The following is a 24,677-nucleotide window of genomic DNA, read 5'->3' as shown; positions in this document are numbered from 1 at the left end:
AAAAAAAGCTAAACACCATTGTCCTTCATATTGAAAAGTCAGCAGACATTTTTTGGATCTTGTTTCCTCTGAATACTAAAGGAGAAAAAGGCCCAGGCAGGGAGGATGAAAAGTTGATTTCCAATCCCAGCTCCAGCTAGTAGAAGGCACCTGACCTTTCTACACCTGTGAGACTACTTCTTCTCCTTTCTACATGCCACGTCTTAGAATTATAAACTAGCCATACCTTTCTAAGAAAAGAAAGAACACCTCTGGAGGAGAAGAGAAAGAAAAATAAGAGTATGTCTAATATTAATAACAATACCTTACTATTATATAATATGGTGTTGTATATAGTATATAGAATAATAATATCAAGATCTGATGGAAGCCAGCTGGCACCAGCTCTGTTTAAAAGGACATAAATGGAAAGGCTCTCATCATGAATAAGCCTTATCAGACCTAAGGAGCTAAGAGCCAGAAAATCACATACTGCACACAAAGTATTGCTAGATTAGATATACTGAAAGCAAGAAATTTAAAGAACTGAGAATTAACTAAGGGTAAAATATTCACAGAAGGTTGTATTTTAAGAACTCTGAGGTACAATCACATGTGTGAGAGTGTCTTTGACACATGTCACCAGCTGTACTATGCAAAATGGTTTTACTATTCAGACTTTATAGCTCACCCCAGACATTAAGGTTATGTACTGGAAACCAAGGAGGGAAACAAGGATCTTATGAGGGAAAATAAATCAAGGCAGTGTATGTGGCTTTGACAAAAGAAACTGAAAGAAAGAAGAAAAGGTGTATGACAATAAGTCTCTTAAAACAGATAAGATACAGACAGCCATTTCCAGTGATGAGAAAATAATGGTGATCCAGAAAAAGGGGAAAAATACTGGCTAATACACCTATAGAAAATGAGTCTTATCATCTACAAGTTTGAGACCAGGGGCCAAAGCAGACAGTCTCAGACACATTCAATCCAATCATCCTAAAACTGACACACACTGTTCTTGGCAAAGTAACTGCCACCAGGATACTACCCCACATAGAAGATAGAGAAGCATCTATAATAGCTAACCGGCAATCCTCATTCACAGTGCCTTTCTGAGAAGACCCGCCAAGGTTAATAGCTTTGGATGTCCTCACGGCTGCCAACCCACACAAAGATCTTACAAATCATGATAATAGCTGAATTTCTGAGCATGTACTTACTAACAAGAGGTTATAAATTATACGTCTTTCCCATCACATTACAAAGTGACAGTCTGAATACCACATATGTTTTTAAAAAGGAAAACAAAATTTGCTCTTAATGAATAATACCCCATAATTGCAACTTCAAAAAAAAAAAAAAAAAAGAAAAAAAAAAAAAAAAACCCATAAATTGCAACTTAAAAAAAAAAAAAAAAAAAGAAAAGAAAAAAAGAAAACCCATATGGAATAGATACCTGTTGAAGAATTTTTTTTTAAAGATTTTATTTATTTATTTGACGGAAAGAAAGAGCACGCACGCACAAGCAGGGGGAGTGGCAGAGGGAGAGGGAGAAGCAAACTCCCTACAAGCAAGACGTGGAGTTCGATCCCAGGACCCTGGGATCATGACCTAAGCTGAAGGCAGATGCTTAATCAACTGAGCCACCCATGTGTCCCAAAGAAGAATTTTAAAAGAATAGGTCACCAATTCAGTCTTGCCCTTTCAAAATCCTACACCAATCTTTGAAAAATTCTATACCAAGAATGAATCCTCATACCTTTCATATACATGATACTGAATAATGACAATATTCAGTCCAAAACTGACTGGGGGAGGTGGTTAGACACACAAAAAGTACCACTGAACAACATTCCATTGGCATGAAGCAGAGGAAAGTGACCACAGATCCCCAAAAGATGCTTTTAGCATGCTTTCCAGTATAGAGGATACCTGTGTGCACTATGGAGTCATCTGCTCTTAAAGCGTAACAAATCAGGATCTCAATATCTTATCTGAGAAAATTTTCTTAAAAGATCTACACACTTTGTTTGGCCTTGAGCTGTCCTACTGTGCCCAGCATGCACACACCTGCTCATCTTCATGCCGATATTTGCTGAACGCTTGCAACAGACTCATGGCTACACGGCACCCTAAACTATTTAAGTATTCAGACTCCATTCTTGTGGGCTTGTTTTTTTAACCTGAGGTCTTTAACTTCCTTCAAAATGTACTGAATGGCTACCCACTTCAGCATTATAAGGTGTGTGGCAAACATTCAGATGCAGAAAGATCCATAAAAGAAGGAATCAAGAGTGTTTCTTGGGGCGCCTGGGTGGCTCAGTGGGTTAAGCCTCTGCCTTCGGCTTAGGTCATAATCCCAGGGTTCTGGGATCAAGCCCCACATCAGACTCCCTGCTCAGCGGGGAGCCTGCTTTCCCCTCTATCTCTGCTTGCCTCTCTGCCTACTTGTGATCTCTCTTTCTGTGTCAAATAAATAAATAAATAATTTTTTTTAAAAGACTGTTTCTTTATTTTTCTGACATCTAACTACTTCTAAGAGGAAGTTCCTTCTTCCCACTGAGCAAACGAGGCCTTGCCTGGCCCTGCGTGGAAACAGATACTTAGTTCTTAAGGCTTGTGGTCCAACTGTCTAAAGATAGAATCAATGCTGAGTATTTTATCCAAAAAGCCAACGTCCACTTCAGCACGACTCTTAGAGCTGGAAAGCTCTTTCTGAATACTCTATCATAGTTCATTTGTTATCACCATGCTGACCTCCTTCTCCAACCCTACAGCTGGTAAGATTATTTCCCTTTTTCTTCAGTTTCTTAGCAGTCCACCCCATTTGGATATATCCACCAATTTGACCTCAACCAGTACTGAGTCCAGGAGACCCTTCACAGAGCAACCAGGCGAGGTCTGATTGAACTGTCACTCAGCCATCGAGACCAGTTTGGGGAAGTATCTTAATCACACAATCTCTGTTTCAACTACAAAGCAAGGTGGGGGTGGAGCTAGACGGCATCTTACATCTCTCTAGCTCTGATACCAGAAAGCGGCTTCTACCCAGACAGAACACAAACCTACATGTGTCGTCCTCGACATGAGAGCCCTGCCTGGACACCTCTGGGATGGTACGTCCACTTGCCAGAGCAGCCCAGGTCTCACCTCCAAATGCTGAGTCAAATGTTCCTTGAGTGGTCTCTTCCCCAAACTAGTAAACTTAAACCTCACCACTCAGGTTCCTCAACAATGCCTCTTTATGTGGAATGGCCAAAGTGTATCCATGAAACCCTAGGTCTACACCATCAGACTTAACAGAGAACTGGGCTAGAGAGTGGCAGATAGATGGTCACACAGGCAATGATAGTACCATGGCCATGATAACCGTCTAACACAACACAGTCACAGAGAGAGGGACACCTGAGCCCAGAGGACACACTGGAGTGAGTTAGTGTTTCAGGCAGAGGAAGGAGCTATCACCACCTCTTGGGTCTGACTGCCTTCTGAATATTTTAAGAGTTACTATTGGCAGCTTAAGGTTAATTTGTCCTTTATCACCACCACCAAAATGGCAGAAGTAGGAGTCAAACACAGATCTGCCCAACCCCAGACTCTGAATTATTTTTGTTGGATTGTAACCCCCTTCCAGAATTGGATGACAATAACAGAACTCCCTCAGCAGAAAATGAGCATATGCCCATTTGCAGCATTTAAGACTTCAGTGTTTGACAGTAAGTTCATTTTGCCAATTACATTATGAGGATATTATGATGACGCTCAAAGCCTAAGGTCTTTTCTGGATAAATTAATATAGCCAAATGTCTCCCATCATTTTCTTTTTACACTCCCAAGCCATGATAGCCTACAGGAAGCCCTCATCATCTCACACCTGCTAACCAATGCCCCAGAATGTATCCCATACAAGGATACCTGACTGCTTTCTGGCATACCACATGTCATATCCCAAAACACCCCATGGTCCAAATAACCACCAGTATTTGAAAGCTATTAAAGGGCTTTGCTTTTGAGCAGTAGGGTCTGGAAGCCATGTCAGGGGCATGAGGTCTGGGCTTGCACTGCTGACAAACTCATAATGCTCCCCAGCTGAGAACTAAAAGGAGCCAACATCCTGCGTCCAGGCAGGTCGTTCTACATTTCTACATCTCTCTCCATTGCGAGACCCTGCTTCAGACATTCTTCTCATCCCTTTCTCCTGAACTCACCAGGATCGTTTCTCTTCTCTTCTCCTTCCATCATGCTTCCCTCTGAAACCCTTGGCTCTTCTACCCATCCTTCAGGATGACTCCTCAGAGCCGAGGGGGGAAATGACTCCTTCCCTCAAGTCTGAGAAGTCCAGCTCACCCTTTCAGCCCTAGACCTTATGCTTTGCTCCATTACAAGTTATTCACCTCTGTGGGCCTGTCTCAGTTTGATTATAGATAACTAAAGGCTTCCCATCATGTATCAACTATATTTTCTTATTTCTGTGTCCTTGATGCTCTAGCATGTGAGGCATCACTGGCCATAGAAGACTTCCCCTCTCAGAGTTAGCTAATTCCTAGAGTTAGCAACAGATTTCCCAGGACCATGTCCTGAATAAGCAAACCAACCCACTGAAAGCCCCTCCCAGGCAACTACTTGCTTTACTGAACTGCCACACACGGAGACTGGCCTGGTATCCTCCCAGAGTCAGCTACCAGGCAACCAGGGTCCACCAGCCATGACCCAGGGCCTACTGAGATCATTCCAGCTACCCATCCTACAGCTGCTTACTGTGCCTTGTCTTGCCTTACCACAGTAAAAGCTTTGACCACACTTTCCCCTCACCTCCTCTAACACACAAAAAATACTAGTGTCTCCCTATGTGGCCCTGCATTACACACCTGGTCTCCTGCTTCCTGGAAACTAAGTACAAACTTCTTCCTTCCGACACCATTTCTGTGTTTCCTTGTCTCACTGTATCTGACTAAAACACATAAATATTGTCACTTTTAGGACTCTCCCCTCCTCCCCAAACACACAACTGGAAGTATCAGAGTGGGAATAAATAATGTCAAAGGAACACAAACATGGATCCAAGGCAAAAAGACTTGAAGGTTTAAGTTTTCAGATGTGAAAAATACCTAAAGCAAACAAATCAAAGACAGCATGTGGAATGTATCTATGCCTCAGAAGAATCAAAATATCAAGATTCCAAGCCAATATTTTATATTGGGCCTCACATATCATGTGTTACTCTCATGTCTTATTCCACTTGATTTGCACTTTAGTTTGTTTCTTTAGAGCTTCATGAAGCCTCCACAGAAACAATCTCACAGAGCTGATCTGCACACTGTGCGACACCAAGGACTTTTTTGAGTTTGACTAAGCCATTTAAATCTCTTTGGCAAGTTTAAAGGTGTTTGTTAAATGAGATAGAGATTCTAGGCAAATCCTCTCATATTACACCTAAGTATTTCAATTACCCCTTCAGAAAAACTCTATCAAAATATAATTGAGTTCACTTGGCTTCTCTACAGGAACAAGGGGCTCAGAAGCTCTAGTAAATTTGTAATGACTCACGTTGCATCTCATTCATTCTACGGTGCCTTCAAGTTCAAGGAAAAGGGAATCTTATTTTCACCATACTGCAAAGTAATACATCATTAAGCATTTTGGAGGGCACCTTGATATCTTTAAAAGGAAGGGTCTGTAAGGAAATAATTTACTCTTCCCCTCTAGGATGCATACACCTTGGTGAATTGAGGGAGTGTCACCCTACGGAGTCCTGGCTATCCTGCCCTAGGACCGTGGGCATGAGAACACATTGTTGTGAACAGCTGGGGTAACCCTGAAGGTGAAGGTGGCTCCCCAACTCCCTGCCCTTCGCCTGCTCTCACCAAGCACAGCTGCTCCATTTTCTGCTCCTACTCTCTATTCAGTATCCCCCCCACTGCTCTTCTCTACATGGTTGGTCCTCTCTCTTCCCCATATCTTGACACATGTATCACACATATCCTGACTGATCTTCCCCCACCCCACCTTGACTGTTCCTTATGTCCCCTCATTTTTCTTATAGCCTTTGTTACAATCTGAAGTTTACCATTTACTGTATCTTTCCTAACTAAATCAGACACTTAAGTAGTCAACAAATATTAAAGAATACAATGGAGAGGAGAATGGGTACCTTTTCTGGCAGAGTGAGAAAATCGCTATATAATTCCTGAATGATAGCAGATAGGGCCCACATGAGGAATTGTTGCCCTCCAATTTAGTAGTTAACATATGCCAAGCAATTAACCTTTATAAAGATGGAAACACTCTCAAAGAAGGCATTGGACTTGCCTAGAATCACATAGCTAGTCGACAGCTAAGCCAAGAGTCAAACCAGTACATCTAGTTCCAAATCTCATATCCTGAAACAATACACAGACATGGCTAAGAACTAGGAACTGCAGGAGCCCGTGGGTGGCTCAGGCAGTTGAGCATCCAACTCTTTCAGCTTAGGTCATGATCTCGTGGGTCATGGGACTGAGCCCTGCAATGGGCTCCGCACTGAGCAGGGAGTCTGCTTGAAATCTTCTCTCCCTCCCCATCACTCATGCTCTCCCACACACACCCCCCCAAGAAAATAAATAAATCTTTAAAATTTAAAAAAAAAATAACTAAGAACTACATCTGTAGTGGGGTCAAAAACCTACAACTTTTATAAGCCACAGCCAAGGTCCATATTCCTTGGTTGTTGTTGTTGTTGTTTCTTCCCCTTATTGGAATACACCAGCCTTTGCACCAAGACTTCCTTAAACATTATGGAAGCAATTTAGGGATGTAGTACTGTCTTATTCCATCCAGGCTGCTGTAACAAAAATACCACAGACCAGGTGACTTATAAACAGCAGATATTTCTCAGTTTTGGAAGCTCACCTGATGAGAGCCAGGTTTCTAGTTCATAGATAGCTATCTTCTAGCTGTATTCACACAGGGCACAAGAGAGAGCTCTCTGGGGTCACTTTCATAAGGGCACTAATCCCTGAAGTCCTCATGACCTCCCAAAGTCCCCTACCCCCAAGTACCATCACATTGGGGATTAGGTTTCAACACAGAAATTTTGAAGGAAATGAGCATTTAATCTATGGCAGTTATTATATAACAGGCTCTGGCGTCCCTAGCTGGCTTGATTACTCAGGCCACCTACTTAGGCCAAACAGAAGGGCAACAGTTAGCATGGGCATGGGCAACAGGGAATGGATCCTGGGGGACATTTATCCTCTTCCATGTGATGCTATTATTTTATTGTCAGAAGGGATCTTGGTCCAATTTTCCTTAGGCAAAATGTCCATGTTCTCATGTTCTAATATGAACAAAATGTCAGCATTACCTGCATATAAATTATCTCTGGAGATAGGACTCAATATCATTCCAGTAATGGATGTGGCATGTGGCTAAAGCATGAGCTCTGGAGCCAGACAGCTGGGTTTACTATGAAGGAAAGCAGAATACATATCCCCAAAATATGCCATTTGGGCATATAGATTATTTTGGGTTGAAGACAATCAAGAAAAATCTTTCTCTCTTCCTTAACTACCTAAAAGAATTTAGATAGGGGCCAGACTCAGAGAAAGAACTATGACTAGAGATAAATTTTATCTGAATGACATATTTATATGGCAGGGCAAACATCAAATTACCAAAGATCTGCCCTTATTATCCTTATTACCCTCCTCTCCTTTGAAGTCCCAAGCCCCTATCCCATCCCTCAGCTCAGGATGGTATATAAGCCTCAATGGCCTGATTCACCTTGGGCACTATATTTTTATGGGTATCCCATAAATACAAAATTAAATGTTTTCTTTCCTGTTAATCTAATTAGGTCATTTTAATTAGACCAGCCAAAGAACCTAGAAGAGTAGAAGGAAAACTTTTCCTTCCCAACACTAAAAGAACCCTGAGCTGATTATTTTATCACTTTGTGCTTCAGTTTCATCATCTACAAAGTAGCAGAGTTAAATATCGAGTCAATAGAAGTCGATGTTGTTAGTAAGCTAACAACAAATGTTAGCTTACTACTACTACTGTTCTCCAAAACCTCTACCTTCAAATTTTTACTCCAACACACCTGCAGGGAAAGAAAAAACCTTCTGAATCTAGCTTCATCCACCTAATATTATCTTCCGAACTTAGCGAAGGTATTTTATTAACAAAGCCAGCATTATCCACATCAGCCAATCCTATAACCAAAAAGGAAAGTTTTATTCAGAAGCTTAATTGTCAAGCACATCATCAGTACAAGAAAAAAGTGAAGCTCATGTCTGAGAGAGTGAATCTGTAGTATCATTTGAGAATTTGTGATTACCAGAAACACTCACATACAGAAAAAGAACACTTTGTAAGAAGGATGATTAGTGAAGGAATAGAGTCATTTTACAAATTACAAAGCTTACTGATTTCTATGATGAGAAATTTTAAAGATAAAATTTCAAATTCTTTTAATGGACATCTGCCATCTAAAATTCCAGTCAGGCACACAAATACCACTGCTATATTTGCTGACCACCTACTGATACTCTTCTCATAAATATCCATCACACCATAGCTGAAGCATCTGCTTCTCTCTCCTGCCATGCCAGTCCCAACCTATTGAACTTTGGCTCTCCAAAACAGAGCATGATGCCTGGCCACAGTGGGCACCCAATATTCAGTGTGCATATCCATATGTGTGGGTATACAGCTTATGAGTAGGTAAAATAGACAAAAATTATGATGAACAAGTACCAGAGAGTGAAAGTCTTATTTTTATGTAACTATCTTCAAGACAGAAAGTAGATGAGGAAAAAATAATGTTCTAAATTATAGTTATTAGCTTTCATTGGCTTAACATACCCATAAATTCTCCCATTAAAGGAAAAATATCATAAAATCAAAAATACTCCTAGGAATTTATCTGAAAATAAAATTTTATTTTCCCCTTAAATCTGAATAAACTTTTGTCTAAGAAAGGGTGTTACATTGAAATGTGAAGCTTGTAATTTTCACAAAAAATAAAAGCTCATTCAGTCTCTTTAATCACACACAATATTCCCTCCATCTTTTTCTGATATTAACGACCTGCCTTGGGCTTCAAAGAATTTCTCAAAGCAGGTAATTAATCTGTGTTGACTTATCTCCAAAATCTAATAAAAGCTGATCCTCCCTTTTTCTCTTCAGACTTGCCTATGTTTTCATCCATCGTTTGCTTGTCCTGAATTACAATTTCTCTGTTATTCCTAAATAAGCTAATTTTGCTAATAAAATAACTATTTTGTTTTTAAGGTTGACAAAAATATTTCTCAAAGATGGAATTCTGTTCAAAGGGCTGCTAGTGGCCCTAACATATGACAATCACTAACTCCCATCACCTCCCATTTTATCAATAACAACAAAGACAGCATTGACCGAAAATCCCAAGTGTCCCAGGCACTATCCCCAGGCACATATTTGTGGGGGGGGTGGGGGAAGTTGCATCATGCATTTAGTCTTTAAGAATCCCTTCACAGGTAAGATCAACTTCATTTTCTCTAGTGAGGAAGTTGAGGTCAATTTACATTAAGTTGCTTTTATTTTTTATTTTTTTCAAATTTAACTCAAAATTGTTCTGTCTAAAAACACAGAATATTTCTCCCTTTTAATGCAGATTTCATGCAGGGTTTTTAAATAAGTCAGAATCAATAGAGAAACTATCCATACATCTAATAATCAAGAGGGAGATGGCAAAGAGCTGGCAGTTCCAGAAAAACAGAAGTCAACTAGACTGCACATCTTATTCAACTGGCCCCATTTTTGAAAATGTTCTTTTTCCCCACACAAAGTCTCCTCTTCAACAGCTATCTATTTGGAGGACACCATGCAATTGCATTAAGTCTTTAATTATATAATTAGCCTTTTACAATAAAACTTAAAATAGTCTAGTAAAAAAAAAAAAAAGCTGACACTCTTTTACTGCAGCATTATTTACAATAGCCAAGATATGGAGAAGGCCAAGTGTTTATTGATAAATTAATGGATAAAGATGTAGTGTACACACACACACACACAGGAGTATTATTCAGTCACAAAAAAGGAAACCCTGCCATTTTCAGCAACAGAGATGAACCTAGAGGGTATTATGCTAAGTGAAATAAGTCAGAGAAAGACAAATACCATATGGTTTCACTTCTGTATGGAATCTAAAAGCAAAACAAAACAAAATAAGCCTCAGATACAGGGAATGAATTGGTGGTTGCCAGAGATGGGGGTTAAGAGATTGGCAAAATAGATGAAAGGAATCAAGAAGTACAAACTTCCATTTATAAAACAATTAAATCATGTACATGGGGATGCCATGTACAGCATGGAGACTATAGACAATAATATTCCATTAACCTAGAAGTCCATATAGGTGTTAGGTGTGGGAGAGAGTTAGCTCAAGAGAAATCTGAGGAAACACTTAACTCACTCCGTGCATGGGAACAGCAAACAGACAGGAGAGGTGAAGCTCTGAGAAGAAAGAAGACTGACTACAGGGATGCTAGTTAACAAAGACCACTAGGGGACTGGAAGAACATGGTGGCACTTATATGCTAAATCCATAGGTCTGCGTATTTGCTGACATTACTGCTAAAAATCATCAGAGTCACCCTTATCACAGACAGAAGGTATCCAAGAAAATAAGCAGGAAGATAAAGTTAACTGTGCTTAAGAACAATTATAAAAATATCAGAAACTTTACATCAACTGAAGCCTTGTGTTTTCAGTTTTTTAAACATAGATGAAGGTCCAGTGAGTCCTAGAACAACTATTCTAAAAACCAGAAGATACCAAACTCCATGCCTCTTCAAACAAAACAGAAAAATATAAAAACAAAACAAAAAAAAAAATCAGTTATGTTCCCTACATTCTCTCCCTCTTATCATAAATCCTTCCTGCATTTATCTCTGCCAAACAAGCTTTTATATCCTTTGCAGCATGATTTTGCTCCTAGGAAACCTAGTAAAATATTTATAAATGATTCAATATTGGCAGCAAGAATCCTCTGCAATGGCAGAAAGGTCAAAGCTTTCACACACATCCCAATATACGCAAAGCCCCCACTTGGAAATTATACCTACAATACACAAAAAAGCAACAGACTCAAACTGATACCATGTGGTATTTCCCCCCAAACAAAAAATTAAAAAACTAAATTGTTGAATAATATACATTCAACAAAGCAAAATTAAGTGGGTCCCTTTCACATAAAGTAACTTATATGTGTTTTCCAATGTCACCTAAGTTCTCTGTGCCACTGAGACTGGAAGCTCCCTCTCCCAAGCACTACCAGCTGATCCAACAATTCCATCTCCTCGAACTCTCTACCCTACCCCAAACCCTCACTTTAAGGTCGTGCCCCCCATGTCTGGGGTACACTGAAGCTGCCAATTGGATCTGATTCACCTTGCTCCCCATAGCATGCAACCTGCCTGCACATACACCCTTAGCCATTTTGATCCTATCTTTGTTTTTTTTTTTTTTATTTAAAGATTTTGTTTATTTTAGAGAGAGAACACAAGTGGGGAGAGGGGCAGAGGGAAAGAATCTCAAGCAGACTCCGCGCCAAGGATAGAGCTCGACATGGGGCTTGAATCTCATGCCCCATGAGATCATGACCTGAACCGAAACCAGGAGTCAGACACTCAACCAACTAAGCTCCCCAGGAACACCACACCCCCCCCCATCCTATCTTTGAAAGGGAACAAGTCCACCTCTGCACCTGAGCTCAGGATCTGATATTGCAGGCCCAACATTCATAGTCTATCCTGCCTCCCTTTTCCACGACTTTCCAAGACGGTTCTTAAAATCCCTCCCCTTCCCCTCTTCTTTCACCTTTCCTCATTTCTCTTCACTGCCAACTTCATTCAAGAAGACAATTCTAGGGTGCCTGGGTGGCTCAGTGAGTTAAAGCCTCTGCCTTCGGCTCAGGTCAGGATCCCAGGGTTCTGGGATCGAGCCCCGCATCGGGCTCTCTGCTCTGCAGGGAGCCTGCTTCCTCCTCTCTGCCTGCCTCTCTGCCTACTTGTGATCTCTGTCTGTCAAATAAATAAATAAAATCTTCAAAAAAAAAAAAAAAGACAATTCCACCCTGCCATCCTCCCCACCTCCCATTTAGCCTTTAACCTACTGCTACCTAGCCTCTGACACTCTCTTTAACAGAAATTGCTCAGTGACCTGTCATAGTGGAGGGATTCTTGTCCAGATATGACATCATTTCTTCCCTCCTTATGGAGCTTTCCTAGGCTTCGGCAGCCCTCCTTTTCCAGTTACCACCTCCATCCCGCATGGCTCCTTTTCTTTCACTGCTGGATCCTTAAACAGAGATCTTCCCCAAGGTTCTGCCCTTGGCCTTATTCAACATCACATCTTTTCCACTTTTACAGTTCAAATTACCATCACTGTGCCCATGGTCACCAAATCCACCTCCAGCCTCAACCTCTACCCCAGCACTCTCTGGACACACCTGCCTGACGATCCCACAGAATCTGCAAAGTCAATGTGGCCAAAATGGATAGCTCTGCCCCATATTTTTCCATTTGTTTAGTAATCCCACTATGAATTTCATCAACGAAATCAAGGAAAAGGTAAGCAAACAAAAATAACAAAATGATCAAGAAGTTCTAAAAATAGGTCAAGTGCCCATACTGAATAGGAAAAAGAATCTCTGAGAGGATTCTGTTATTCAACACAGAAAAATTTATGAGCAAAACCATACAACACAAACATGAACAAAAAAGCAAAGGCTGTAATATTAACATACAATCAAGTTTAAGATCAAAATAGCAAACAAAGGCCAAAATACTAAATTACAGCTATGTTATACCCAGTGGGACAAATCCTATGTTTTAAATAATGCAGCTGGAAAAAGACATAAAATAAAAATAATAAGCAAATTGATCAAAAACTTTGTAACAGGAGACTAATGCTATTACCAGACTAATTGGATAGACTATGAATATAGACTTGAAAAATGTAATTAAGAAGTCTCAACAATTGTACTTTCGATCCTATAGAGAATACATCTTCCTTACAAGTGCAGATGGAAACCTAGAATAACCTCCTCACTCCTAGTCTCAGGGACTAAAGCAGCAGGGAACAAATAACCACATCCATGGATGAACTTGAACTTCTGCCGACAGGCAAGAGAAAATGGTTCCCACAGCACTGGGCCCGGGAGACCAGAAGGGCCAACAGATCAACCGAAACATTGCTCTGCTTGTGCCTGGTGCCCAGCTTGGTTTTCACAACTGGAAGAGACCTTGAAAAGGCCTGGAAGAAACAGGCCTGGAAGATAGGGAGCTATACCTACATACATGGGCACGGGGGCAGGAGGAACTGCAGCTCCATGGTCAGGGACAGAGTCCAGAGCTAGATCAGGGCTGGCTCACCATGATGCCAGCTGCAGGGGGTGATCCACTTACCCAGTGTGTGTGTGACACCCACAGGAGAGTGGTTTGGTGTGGTTTTAAAACAGTCCCCTCCTTAATTTACAAAATTACTTTCAATAACAATCATGAAATAAAAACAAAACAGACCAGGAAAGAAAGACCCTACAGCAAACACTGATTTTATTAAATTTTATGTAATCATGTCGATAAACTTTTATTATAATACCAAAAAGCACCACTATTTATTCAAACATTTTTATACCATAACACTTTGAATTTTAATCCTTTGGTCATAAGCTGCTAAGATATTTATGTCAAGAACTGTCAAGAAACTAGCTAGTTAAAAAAAAAAGAAAAGAAACTAGCTAGTGATGTTTAACAAAACCAAAATGTCTACAAAAGGTGTAAAACTTAGACAACTACTAAATAAAACCATCAGTGTTACATTTCAATGCCCTCATTGAGTCTTTGATTTTAAAACCATGAAGAGGGGCACCTGGGTGGCTCAGTCAGATAAGTGTCCGACTCTTGATTTCAGCTCAGGTCGTGATCCTAGGGTAATAAGCCTGAGCCCCACATCAAGGTCCACACTGAGCATGGAGCCTGCTTGAGATTCTCTCTTTCTCTCTCTCTGTCTCTCAGGCCCCTCTATCTCCTCTAAAAAAAAAATAAATAAATAAAACGATTGAATAATGACTAAAAACAAAGCCTATTTTAAGATTTTTTTTAAAAGATTTTATTTATTTGAGAGACAGAACATAATGGGGAAAGGCACAGGGAGAAGCAGACTCCCGGCTGAGCAGGGAGCCCAATGAGGGACTCAATCACATGAGCCTGGGATCATGACTTGAGCTAAAAGCAGATGCCTAAGCAAGTGACTGAGCCCACCCAGATGCCCCAATTTTAAGATTATTATTAAATCCAGCCTATGTACACAAGGGAAAAGAGGGTTAGCTGGACATGCTAAATGTCTTCTAGCTTCTTATTTTATTTAAAATAAAAATATGCTTATTTGAAGCATACATATGTATATAGTATACACACACATATAAAATTTTTCAGATTAAATAGTAATCCAGCAATTGTTTAGAACTTAGTTCAACTGGAGACTTTTTGAGGGGGAGTACCTTTATTGCCAACATCACTTGCAGTTGCTAGTGCATAAGGATAATAAGAGCCAGGCTGACGTCCAGGAAGTATCATTGCTTGCATGTCAGGCAGGTCACTCCTGGGTCCTGGGCAGCCTGTGGGATCTTGGGCAAGTCACGCAAGCTTTTCTTGTTAGTTTCTTCATCTGGGAGGTAAGAACACCAATGGGCAGCAGTAGCTCTGCCTGCCCCACACCTCACTTCTGACCTCTCCTTAGGGATGCAGATACAGATGTGGGAGCCCTGGCTCTCTAGCCTGGAAGCTATTTGTTTTTTTTTTTTTTTTTTTTTAAAGATTTTATTTATTTATTTGACAGAGAGAAATCACAAGTAGATGGAGAGGCAGGCAGAGAGAGAGAGAGAGGAGGAAGCAGGCTCCCCGCTGAGCAGAGAGCCCGCTGGAAGCTATTTGTACACCAAAGTGAGCCTAAAAGGAAGTACCATGGAAATGAAAGTATATATAGGGCAACCCCTTGAGGGATGGCACACCCCACACACACAGCTGGGAAGAGCATGCCTGAACATTGCTCTCTCTCCTGTAGCTCCAGCCGCCTTTTTTTTTTTTTTTAGAATTTATGTATTTATTTGAGGGAGAGAGAGAGAAAGCGTTCACACAACGCAAGAGAGAACAGGAGGAGGTATGAGTGGCAGAGGTAGAGGGAGAAGCAGGCTCCGCACTAAGCAGAGAGCCTGATGCAGGACTTGATCCCAGGACTCTGGGGTCATGACCTGGGCCAAAGGCAGATGCCCAACCAATGGAGCCACCCAGGTCCCCCGTAGATCCCCTTTTAAGAGGCTGAGGACCTGGGCCCAAAACAGACAGACTACACCTCTGTTTTCTAAGTTTTTTTTTTTTTTCTCAAACCTACCCTAAAAGCTAAAGAAAACTATGGGGAAACAGAAGAAAAAAATAGTAACAAAGGAATTAGAATCACAAATGCAGCCACCTTGCTTTCCCACTACCGCATCCCCAACACCAAGTACAATGACTGGTGTGTACTAGGTACTAAAAATAAATTTGATGAATGAACAAATTTTAAACTTCAACTGATATAAATGACTAAGGATGCCAGCAATCACATTAAGTCCCAAAGGCACCCATATTTGAGGGCAGACATCAATCTGTTAAATCTAAAGAATTGACATTAAAAGCATTTAACTCAGCAGCCCCTTTGCAAGGGTACTTTGTATATAAAAGCACATCAAAACCACACAATACATCAATTTTTGAGGCTTAAGTAACTGCTTTGGGGGTTCTGTTTTGTTCAATAAGCAATTAAGTGTGAAGGCAAATCTTAGAACAACACATTAAGCCAAGTCCTATTTTCTGTGCAATTTTGACCTTCACCTGTAGGGCAAAGTCATTCAGCCAAGATTTTCCATTTCCTATTGGCCAAAACTGTGCTCAGTGCTGGGAGAACACAGCATAAAACAGACAGACTTTGCCATCAAGGATGATACAGCAGAGCTGGAGAGTCAGAGACAGAAAAATAGACACGATGCACCATGCTAAGTTCTGCAACAGAAGGGTCTGTGCAAAGCTGGGGCACAGGCAGGGGCAGCTCAACTGGTAAAGGGTGGGGATACAGGACAGAGGAGAACATGCTGAAGAGGTGGGAGACCTGAGCCTTAAGAGACAGAGCTGACTAGGTGGGAAATCTGCAGAAAAAGAGCACTCTAAGGATAGTACTGAGACTCAAGGCCCGGGAGTACTCCCTGCCACCAGAATGCAGGATGAGCAGGGCCAAGGGGAGCCGGGACAGTCAACCTGGGACAGAAGGAGGACAGACTTGTGTGTCTTACCAAAGACAAAACAGAAGTAGCAATGGTCACTGAACAGAGACTAGCATAGCAAGTTGACTGTTGGTGGACCCATAACCTCCAACAATCTGGATGAGAGGGAAATGGGTGTGGAGGCCAGTGGTCATGGTAGGAGTGAAGAAGGCAGAGCCCAAAGCAGTGTCATAGAAAACAACTACTTGACAAAGCAGATCTGGCTTGAAAACCCCAGGCCAATCCCCCTACATTCCCTCCTCAGCCCTCTGGTTCTCCATCCTGGTCCCAGAATCCCACCTTTCCCAGGATCATCAGAGAAGGAAGGGCATGATAAAGTCAACCACACTGCAGAAATGGAGAAGAAAAAGAATCACGTGAATTTCCTTCTGAACTTTAGATCTCTTTTTTAATGGGGTTCACTGTGATATACTGCAAGCCAAGAGATAAATCAAACAAGAATTAAAGGATACAAACTGATCGCTTGACAGAGAACCAGAACTCCCCATAGTGGAGGCGAATTGCAATCCCAAGGAGCAATTGGACTATTGCATGAGGTAGGTCATACACAGAGTAACCAGGTTCACTGAGACCCAAAGGAGAATAATAGTCGCCATTGGGCCGGCAAAGTAGAGGAATGGGGATTTGTTTCATGGACATTAAGTATCACTCTGGAAAGATGAAGAAGGTTCTGGAGATTGGTAGCACAACAACGTGAATGTATTTAACACTCCCGAGCTCTACACTCAAAAATGGTTAAGATGGTAACTTTTGTAAAAGTTATGGGTATTTACAACCATTAAAAAGTGACAGGTTATGGAAGATGTTATATACGATATCCATGGTGCATTACATTCTAGACATTTTCACATTTACAACCTCATTTAGCTATGTGACAAGCAGTCAAGGAAAGTATGCTTCCCGTCCAACAAGTGAGGAAACACAGGCTCAGAGAAGAAGCTACGGGTGAAAATTTATTCCACTAGTCACTGGTGGAGGCAAGACTTCTAGGCTAATTTTTCTTAGCCCTTTTACTTGACCTAACCATCTTCCCTCTCTGACAAGTCAAAAAACAAACAAACAAAAACCCCATAGTTTATACTGCTAGCTTTTCCCTTACCATTTTTCTGGTAAATACTTAGTAATTTAAAATTACCCATGATAACCTCAGGCAAATACTAAAGTTAATCTTACTCAGGTTGCTGCAAAAAGAGAATATTTGGTTTTGCTTGTTCCTTAAATACACTCGTCCTACTCAGTTTGCACATTATTTTTTAATCCCCCTGAATACAATTCAAAACCTGGTTGTTTCTAACTGAAGTGGTATGTAACAAGTTTGGTGGGAGAGTTGTTGCCAAACATATAATCTAAAATGCAAATGACAGTAACATCAAAATCCATAAAGCATCCAGTCAGGCACTGTTTAAAGTGCTTTATACATATTAACTCACTTAACTAATGAACCTTCACAATAATTCCTATGATATATGCAGGATATGTAGGATAGGGATGACCATAAATGAGGACCACCTTCAAGAAAATCCTGTCAAGTGTTAGTTTCAAACAGAAATCATCCTTGCCTCAGACCTATTAAACCTAGATTCTTCTTATGTAATGTAAGATTTAGAAAAAGTGGGCTATAGATGGGTTCTCACCAACAAAGTGACCTTTTTTTTTTTTTTTTAAGATTTTATTTATCTATTTGAGATAGAATGAGAGAGAAAGAGAGAGAGCACAAGCAGGGGGAGCAGTAGGCAGAGGGAGAAGCAGGCTCTCCACTGAGCAGGGAGCCCGATGTGAGGCTTGATCAAAGGACTCGGGGATCATGACCCGGGTGGAAGCCAGACTCTTAACTGACTGAGCCACCCAGGCGTCCGTCCCACAAATGAGCATGCAACTGGAAGGGAGAACCTCAGCACAGCCTGTGACATGCAAACATGAGAAGAATGATAAACTGAGGGCAAAAGTAAATATCAGCACGGAAAGTATTTCGTTCCAATTCCACAAAAAATGCACTGGATAGTTTTTAGGCACATAAACCTTGGCAGAAAGATTTTAAGACAATTAATTCACTTTTTAGTCAGAGACTATCTTTAGTCTCACTGAGCAGAGTAGAAGTTACTACATAGTTACTGTACCCCTGTAGGACTCAACCACAGCTCTCTTATTCCATGGATGTGTGCTGTTTTGTTTTTTTAAATACTGAATTATTTTCAGAAAATAAATAGTGTAAGAGTTTCTTTTAAAGGTTAGATATTATATTTTTTTAAAGATTTTATTTTTTAAGTAATCTCTACATTCAACATGGGGCTCAAACTTAAAACCCCGAGATCAAGAGTCACATGCTGCACTGACTGAGCCAGCCAGGCACCCGAGTTATTATATATTTTCTAATGATAATATCTCAAAATATTAAAATTCATGAAAATTCATAAAATTTTGAACTATGAACAATAGTTCAAAAAACAATTTATCTTCACTGCTATGTGAGAAAAACATCTGACTGTGAAGAATGTTAAATCAATATTTTCCAACTATTTACATAAATATTAGGATTTAAAATCAAAATCTGCTCTCTGATAAAGTAGTCTACTATTCCAAAATCCTTAAATATAGTGGACAGATTTCTGTAAGACACTTTACTCTCTAGGAAATGCCCACACTGTATTAAAAACAGCTTATGTAATTAAGTGTATGACTTATGATAAAGTTTTTTTTTTTCAAAACATGGTGGTATGCCCATATGCCATCCAAAGAAAATACTAGCAAATGGACCATGAAACTAGAAATATATGATCCCAAGACATTTGAAGAGAAATGCACAAAAATATTGTTGGTTGCTGACTGACCGCCTCCAGCCATCTCAGTATTTCCTCAAAATTTATACGATATTAAAAACCTTATCTCTACAGATGAGTCTGTGACTATTATAGTAAACATTAAGGGCACTATTAAATGCATGACAGTTCATCAATACTAATTCAAATGCGATGTCAGAGTATTCTGTTATAGTGACTAAAACTACTTAACGCTGCCTAAGGGCCAGTTGCTGCTCTTTCTATGTGGGAATGACAAGAAGCCTCAGTATAAAAGGAAGAACTTCCCCATCAAGTAAGCATGCCCTGGCCTGGCTTACCATGGGAATTAATGAGTTCCCAACATAGACACATGTTCATGTGTAGGACAAATGAATTATAAGCATTACGTAAGCATTATGTGTGAATATATTTACACCAAGTGGTGGAGGAAAACTGGTCAAGGCATCAATAGGAATCTCCCATTAGGCTATTTTTTGCTTTGGAGCTCCATGACTTTATAATCTCTACCATGCGTGGCTTACAAATATAGTTAACCCACATCAAGACTTCCACATAAAGAATACCAGTGGTATGGTACACACACACTCACTTCCTCCTGCATTTAAAATTATTTCTCTTGTAATGTCTAAGCTTACATAGTGAACAAAACTTTATAAAAATACAAGTGACAATGAAACCAATGACTGGCAGCAGGCGAAACAGTAATACTGAAAAAAGTGAATGTCTCTGTCTGCCCTTGGCATAGTCATTACATGAAATAATTAAATCCACTGATACATCAACATTAGAATGATTAAGGAACTCTAATTTATAAAAGTAACATTAAAAATTAATATGAGGCAGTTTTAACAAAGATGGAGTACTAGGGAAGTAATTACGATACGATTCAGCAAATAACTGTCTCAAAATAAAGAGCTCTATTTTTAAACTGTCAGGGCTTTGTAACACATTTCATATACTAGATAGTAATACTCTCAAGACCTCCACCCTTTACTGGAATACAAACAAAGAAGTAATATTTGATTAAGAATACTCCTTTATATGACTGAATCTACAATGAAACATTCAAATTAAATACTCAGAATCCAAAAGGCTGAAAAGCTGACCATCCAGAATAAAGAAGGAAAGAGGGAAGGGGGAGGGAGGGAGAGAAGATGCAGACTCGACATTCACAACTTGGTTAACATTCTAGTTCTCCATGTGGACCAAGGATAAGGTTTTCGCCATTCTGTGGTCAAGAATCCTCACTGGTGTTTGGCTGCACGGGGAGGTCTCAGTGAGTTTGGTGTGAACTTACACTTGACTCTTCTCTCCACACAGCCAGCCAAAAGCAGCCATCTATTTCTTGATGTAATGATGACATAGATGCACATCCTTGAACACATCCTAGCCCTATCCAATGCTCAGGACAGCGTGCTTGCCTACACAAGTTGCAGACTAGAAAAAATATACAAAACCCCTAACACCTCAAATCTACCTTGTCATTCTCTAACCTGCATGTTCACTCCTCAGTTACTCTCAGTTCCTTGCACCGAGTAGTACTCACGTACTACTGCCCCCCAACTCCCATTATAGCTTATCAACTGAATGTTGTAGCTCCAGAATAATTGGACAGTGAGCAACATGAGTTGCACTAAAGAACATTAGTGATAACTGGGGCAGATTTTCAGCTACATTATATATAATACCACACCTTGGGTATATAACCCAAGGTGTGGTATTATATACTGGTAGGAATTTGTTCTCACCGAATTCCTACCAGACTATGAGATACAGTACTATACTTTCTGCTTACTGAGTCAAGTATCTTGGAATCCAACATTATCTCAAGGTAGAGAAAGATCTGTTAGAAGCTGGAGTGACTCTCTGGCAGAGCTCATGCTGCTCCCACCTTGCTGGAAGAGGGAGACAAAAAGCTCCACACCTTCACTACTCAGCCAACAGAAGTCACTTCATACACTTCTGATCCCCTGGGGAAGGGCAGTACTGATGTAGGGGGAAGTTTGTGGTATTTTGAGGTCAATGACCTTGCCCTAACTCACTGTTGAGTAGAATTAAAAAAAAAAAATCCTCAGGAACATGAACATGTCCCCCCACCTCTCTGCCCCCAAAACTGGCCCCTAAGGACCATGCTTTTCTACTCCTCCACCCACCCACCACTTCCCACCTAACCACCCCTAGTGACTCATGCTTCTGTAATGCAACAACAACTAAACTGCACAGGGTGCTGGAAGGTTCTCAGACACAAATACGATACTATTACTTCTGCTTTACAAAGCTTCTCCTGGCTACACCTAACCATCCCTAGTCACCTGACTTATCACAGTATATCATCCATCATCCCTGCCTTCCTTCCAGGAAAGAGACACACTAAGCTTTTCTACTCCTCTGCACCTCCCCGCATGCCTTTCCCTATGCCAAGGATACCCTCCCCACATGAACCACATGAAGCACACCTGTCATTCAGGCTGACCACTACCTCTTCCAACCCAGCTCACTGATCACTCACTTGTAAGCTTCCCCCCAGCCCCTTCTGGCTGCCTCACCCCAAGCAGAGCCAAGCATCCAGCCCCAATTCAGCAGGCTTGATAAAAGGGGAGAGAAGAACAGTTCTAGTCTATATCAAACACAGGGTTAAAGGTGGTGCTAAGTCCCATTGCTGTGATCAGTCTCAGTGCTGCTGAGGTCTGAAGTCAAAACCGGAATGGGTCAGACCAGATAAACTCTCTTTTCTGGAGAAAACCTAAAGCTCGTGCCTCCAAAGTAGAAGGCAGGAAGAGGTCATCCGCTTCTATGCACATGCACCTCCAAGCAGGTAAGAAGATTTAACAACCTTTATTGAATGGATTGGCCCTGGTGCTCCCACATGGTCCTATGTAATATGGCTTGAGGAAAAGCTTCCTAAGGAGGAGAGAGGGAGTTGGGGGTGCAATGAACTAAATGGTATCCCCTGAAAATTGATATGGAAGCTCTTCTCTGCAGTGTGACGGTACTTGGAGACGGGGTCTCTGTGAGGTGATGAAGTGCAGATGAGGTCATGAGCGTGAGGCCCCATGATGGGCTTCGTGCCCATATCAGGAGGGACACCAGAGAGCTAGGTCTCTCACTTCTCCATGTTGAGTACAGATCAAGGCAGCGGCTGTTGCAAACCAGAGAGAGAGCACACGCCAGAACTGACCATGATATTGCTAATGGTCTTGGGCTTCCAGTGTCTAGAACTACAGGAAAAATTGTGTTTATTATAGTGACAGAATGTTGTTTAAGCCGCCTATGCTATTTATATTCATGGTGGTCTGAGAGGACAAACGAGGGACAGCGGTACCCTCTCCTGCCTGTTCGCTCTGATTACTACAGAGTTCCATTTCTGAGTCCAATTAGGGGCACTGATGGAGTAACTTAGCTAATTTCAGCTCAACTAACCCTCCCAAGAACAAGTGGCTTGAGAATCATGCGATGAATCCAACCACAGATTTAAAATAAGCAAATGAAATAAATAAATAATGAATTTAAAAAATTAGCAAATGACAAGCAAAAACACTGAACTGATTCTTCTCAATAAAAGCTCTTCAAATCCACTTTACTAGGTTAAACATTAGGGTAATTAAATCAGATTAAGTCACCCAAAAGTAGTCAAAACAATCAAAATTATTAACATGAGTTGACATCCAATTATTAACTGAGAACCTTCGTAAATACACGTTGAGTGCTGACATAATAACTAATGATATTAATATATATACAGATACTTAATATACATATTAAAGTTTCATGATAGAGTGTTTTACTAATGGGACATGCAATCATGTCTGGAGATATAAATGGACATAAATCTAGAACTTCTGTGAGAGCCCTAAACCCACTCTCAAGTGTGTGTCTTCTCTCAGGCAGTCCTGAAACTGAAACCAGCCAATGTTCTTTGGAGCGACAGTTATGTGTCAAATACCAAAGATATATAGAATACTTCTCAGAATGACCAACAATGTCCCAAATTCAACTCCAAATCCTTTTTTAACTGTATCTAATATAAAACAATAAGGGCGCCTAGAAACCTGTAATTCAAGTTTTGAAGAGCTGGCGTTAAGGGAAAGGGTAGATCAGCATTTAAATGATCAAACCCAACCTCATGGATTTCAGGAAATTTCTTTGTAAAACATCCCTGCGTGTCTGACACCAACAACCGGTCAGACCTTTCCTTTTGTTCTCTGTAAGCATTGTCTCTCTTGAAAGGGATGCTGATTGGCATTTCTGAGTAAGCTCTTGCTGTCTGCTGAGTGATTGGACCATGAGTGGACTAAACACTTAGATGCTACTTTCTAGAGAAATACACAAAAGCTCACATGACTAAACTCTGACCACAGAATTTTCTGCATTCTCTTTCCAACTTTTCAACTTCTGTACAAGCAGGTCAGGTGCTATGCAAAACAGACTCTCAGTGTAGCCATCTAAGGGAATGTTGCCTGACACCCAAGGAGTAAGCACTCTCCCATCTAATTAGCACCACAAACATGTCAAGAGACGGACTCAGTCTCCTCCCACCATTATCCCTTCCCTGTCTGTCTCCAAAAAAGGACCCGAACAATTCCCAAAGCACCAACACAAAAATGGGAGTGTAGTATTCGGTTCCTGTTCTCACAGACAATTCCAGTTAGTTTTTCAAATATTTTGAGGTAAGTTTGTCCTTACAAAAGAGTCGCAAAAAATAGTACAAAGAGTCGCCATGTGCCCTTCACCCAGTTTCCCCACAGTGTTAATATGACCATAGCATAAGGATCAAAACCGATAACACTGGATGTTACTTACCTCAAGAAAATCACTAAAGCAAACACGAAAATAACACTGACACAATACTAATCTAGCTACATCATGTATTCAAAGTTCAGTCTTTACACTTTGTACTTTTTCTGTTCCAAGATCTGATTCAGAACTCACACTATATTCAGTTGTCCTGGGTCCTTAGCCTTCTCTAATTCTCGTTCAATTTTGTTTTTCACAAATCCTCATACTCAATTCTTTTTATTCAGTAAGAATCAGAAATGCTCACAAGCTCACAGAAGACAGTAAGACTTAATAAAATTTGGGAGTAGGAGACAAGGGAAATAAGTTACTAAAACTCTCAAACCAAATGCCTTTGCCTATTTTCATCAATGAGAAGGGCACAGACGAGTCTTTGATCAAGTACAAGGTACGTTCCATATCCACCTGTATAAGGGTCAACTTGTTAAAGAAATTACCATGTGAATCTGTTCTCCTAGATATTTGCTGTTTCCGTAGAAACATCGAATACAAAACTGGCCCAAGGCTGACACGATTTTTTCTGTCTCTAAAAATACACTTCAGGAAAGCTCATGCTTTCAATGGTTACCAGAAATATAGTGCTAAAGGTCCCCCAATTTGAGTATTTTTATCTGTACCATGCCTCAAAAGCCTCATCCAAGAGTGTAAACCTGACAGTGTTCTAATTACAAGAATCTTCTATGGCATTAGTTGCTGCTGGTATGTGCCAATTAAGAACTCCCAACATGCAGTGTCATTCACGTGCAGAAAATACAGAGCCTGGT

At 40.6% G+C, this 24,677-nt stretch overlaps 1 protein-coding gene across 1 annotated transcript in view; it reads right to left on the bottom strand.

Moving 5' to 3' along the window:
* LOC132002552 (phospholipid-transporting ATPase IB) overlaps positions 1–24,677 on the bottom strand; it is a 606,778-nt gene that overhangs the window by 480,529 nt on the left and 101,572 nt on the right. The gene's annotated exons all lie outside the window — the stretch shown is intronic.

Source organism: Mustela nigripes, chromosome 15, assembly GCF_022355385.1.
Source record: "Mustela nigripes isolate SB6536 chromosome 15, MUSNIG.SB6536, whole genome shotgun sequence".
In the NCBI taxonomy this organism is placed as follows: Eukaryota; Metazoa; Chordata; class Mammalia; order Carnivora; family Mustelidae; genus Mustela; species Mustela nigripes.
Note: the sequence above shows the minus strand (reverse complement) of the source record. Positions and strands in the feature narration are given on the sequence as shown.